The following is a 3,785-nucleotide window of genomic DNA, read 5'->3' on the forward strand; positions in this document are numbered from 1 at the left end:
ACTACCCCCTTGGCTAGTCTTTGTATATTTGTCAAGTACATTCTGCTGGCACTTGTCTTCGCCTGAACTGATCACCTTAACAGTTCAAGACGGTGTTCTTGTGCTTGATTACCCTCCATCTTCATGTGACCCCTCATGCAGCTGTGAGTCAGCTCGGTCCCTATTAGTGTTGTCTTTCAGATGCCCACGGTATATGGCCTGTCTAGTTAGCACCCAGTGTGTACATTGGAAGGTGTGTTTCAAACTGTTTGCGTTCATGATAGCACCTCCAGACTTCCTCATTACTGAGCATTCTAAGGGGAGAACCCAGCTACCCCCAATTCAGCACTGTAAGAAATGATTCATATTCATTTTAACATGACTGAGTTTAAGGGAACTGAAGTATAGGCTATATTGTTCTAGATGTCAGCAAAGGAGCTTTATACAATCAGCCTATATCTACGGAAACACATTGAACAAAGTGATGTGGAAATTAATTATCTATGACTCGGGATGGAGAAGAAAAGGCTGTTAATAAACAAAATGGCCCCTTCCTCCTACACTCTCCTAATTACTCAAACATGACAATTTATTCAGTAGGCTAAAACTGTACTGTAAAATGAAGCCTTGTTTGTTTCCATGGTACCCGTTTAGCAGAAAGACACTGGGACGGATCTGGACTGCATCTAGTTCACATACTCAGGTTAGTGACTAAACCTAGGCTTTGTGCTTCCTGCGAGTGAACAAATCTTAACCTGCTTTCTGGAATACCCCTCTGACTCACTCAAGGAACTGATTGATATCAGAACGTCACCATGGATTCAGGTCAGATGTTTTCACCCACATAGTTCTTATCACAAAGGACTTTGTTTCCTATGTTTATTTTTCCTCGATCATGGTGTGTATTCTAATTTTGTTCCACTTTTTCAACATACATGAGAACAAACAGGTGTTTCATTGACCTCAAGAAACACGATACAACAACTTGCCCCTTTTTGAGGTGTGTTTTTATAGGCAACTTGTTTTGGAATAATTTACAAATCAGTTTTGATGGTCTATGGTTATGTGCAGAACAGATAAACAGACAGAACACCCAGTGAAAATGTGAGAAAATCTTTCACCACATGACATTGCCAACTATATTGCCAAAAGACGACACTGTTATCATGCTATCTAAGATAGAAGTTTGCCTGAAAGTTGTCAAAGCATGGGTGACTAAAAATGTCCTGCTTCTTACACAGATAAAACTGAGGTTATGATTGTAGGCCCTCAACATTTTAGAATGGCAATATCTATCCATCTACTCGTATACAATGGCATCTTCCTTACATCCAACACAAGGGTCAATATCTAGCCATCTACTCATATACGATTAAAATTAGATTCATATACTCATATACGATGGCATCTTCCTAACGTCCAACACAAGACCTCACATTCAACTCACACATAAAACAGATCTAAAAAGATGTAATTGTTTTCACCTACGCAGAAAAGACCTATACCTTCAACATGTGGAAAAAAAATTACTTCACGGCTAGACTACTGCAATGCTCTCCTGTCTCCGTTTTTAGCAATAGCTCACTAATGAGCCTCCAACTTATACAGAACGCCCCCTCTACCGGTTACCTCACATAGCCTGAGGCATGACATGGTCAGATGAGATTTATGTTTAGATAATTGGACAAAGCATTGACACCGAGATATGCATGTGAAGTCTTGTTTTTCATGTGTATGACTGATATTCTGCTTGCTAATCCCGGCTCTGTTCTCTCTCCTATAGTAGGACCTTTGCCTGCTCATGCTGATGGCTGTGATGATAACACTGTTTCTCAACCTACAATTAAATACAAGTTAAAGCAGCAATACGGAGTTCTGTCCCGAAACTAGTACGCTTACTCACTAGGCAAATAAAAAAAATGCTGATTGCTGTGATAACATTGTTTCTCACCGCCTCATAACCTACAATTATTTAAAAGTTAAGCAACCTAGATCTGTCCACTCATTCTGTCTCTCCTCCTCCCCTCCTTATCCAGGCTATCTCCACTGTGGGGTACTGCTGCAGTCTCTCCACGTGATCCACTGGCAGAAACCTGCTGCTCAGAGCTCCCCTTTCCCACCAAACTGCTGTGCACTATTTCTCCTCTGCTTATGATAGATCTTATATACTGTATATTGTGTGCCAGCCTATTCACCCCTTATATAATGAAAGCCATCATTGACATCCTGCTTCATAGCCCTGCGTTTCCTTATAATACTAACCTTATGAGGACAATGTATATTCACTAAGCTGTGCTACAACCAATACTTTAAATGCTGGCCTTTCTTCATTTATTTGTAAATCCACTATCAATCTTGTATGCATCATGAATGTACAGTACATTTTGTATGTATCATGTTATCTTGTGTATCCTGTATATATGTTGCATGTACGTATGTTAATATGTATATGTATCCTATCCTGATGCCTGAATTAATCTGCTTGCCTCTCACCTTTTTCTATATTTCTACCAGGCTGGCCCCAAGCAGATGGGTCCCGCCTTATGAGCTGGGTTCCGCTCAAGGTTTTTTCCTGTTAAAAGGGAGATTATCTTTGCCATCGTCGCCTTACTGCTTGCTCTAGACTCTACCGATTATTATGCCAGGGTTCAGTGCTCTGGGCTCTGAACAGCACCTTGTGACAATTCCAAGCGTTATTGCCGCTGTATAAATTAATTTCAATTTAATTGAATCGAATGCCTTTTTGGTAGTCAGCCCGCTAGTTCTAGACCAAACGTCCTTTATCGTGCTTTAAGAACCCAGAATCTCCAAGTCTCACAGTCTGGAGTTCATTGGAGCAGATATATAAGAGTGGGTGAGTGTGAGAGATTGTGGTTGCAGTCTGTGTCCAGCTGTAAGGTGTTCCAGGGAAATGAAGAAAGCATATAATTGAAAGAGGAACAGAAAGTTTCATAAACTCCTGTAACAGATCTGTGCCACACCCACCAGATGAGCTAAACCTCGCTCAGCTAGAGCTAGTGCTAGCTTGTATTCCTCACAAAAGCTACCCAATGACAACAAAAGAGTACTGCAGTAACATTCCTGACCCAACACACTCACACTCCGAAGTGCTGCTGACTTAATACACAGCCGGAAACTCTGGGGGTGAGCTCTTTTCCTCTTCCCTTAGAAAAGGAAATGATTCATTTTGATGATGTGCTGCTTTCCTCCCCTCAAATCGGATACACCTCATTAAGAGAGGCCGGCGTGAGATTGCATAGATTTCCTTTCCTACGACCACAACAGAGGGAGATCACTGCCTTTAAATGGCCCGGATAATACCTGAGCATAACCTTCACCAGAACGATATACGACAAAGTTAGGCATGCTTCTTTTCTGAGGCATTACAGTGGAATTGGAATCATACATCATTAAGTTACAAAAGGACAGCATATATGGATGGGACAAAATGACGTTATTAACACTTAATGTCTGTTGTTTAAAAATGTTGAATACTGTCAAAGTTTTATTTTAATGAGATAAAGTTTTTTATTCCTTCATGACAACTAGAGTAGTTTTCGATTGTCTGCATTCATAAACATTAGTTTGATATGTGTGACATTTTCCTGACACTGCTGGATGCAAAAAGCCTAATGACATTTGATTGCCGTATGACATTTTATTGCCTGCAATAACTTGTGAGGCGCATTGCGAGTTTGATGATTTAAATGTAGTAAAAACAGGATTAGATGGGCCTCTTACCAAGTCACTCAGACCCGATTGCATGATTTACTGTTTAATTTCCATTCTACCCAGCTCCCACTGTC

The sequence above is a fragment of the Sprattus sprattus genome (genome assembly GCF_963457725.1).
Source record: "Sprattus sprattus genome assembly, chromosome: 13".
Classification (NCBI taxonomy): domain Eukaryota; kingdom Metazoa; phylum Chordata; class Actinopteri; order Clupeiformes; family Clupeidae; genus Sprattus; species Sprattus sprattus.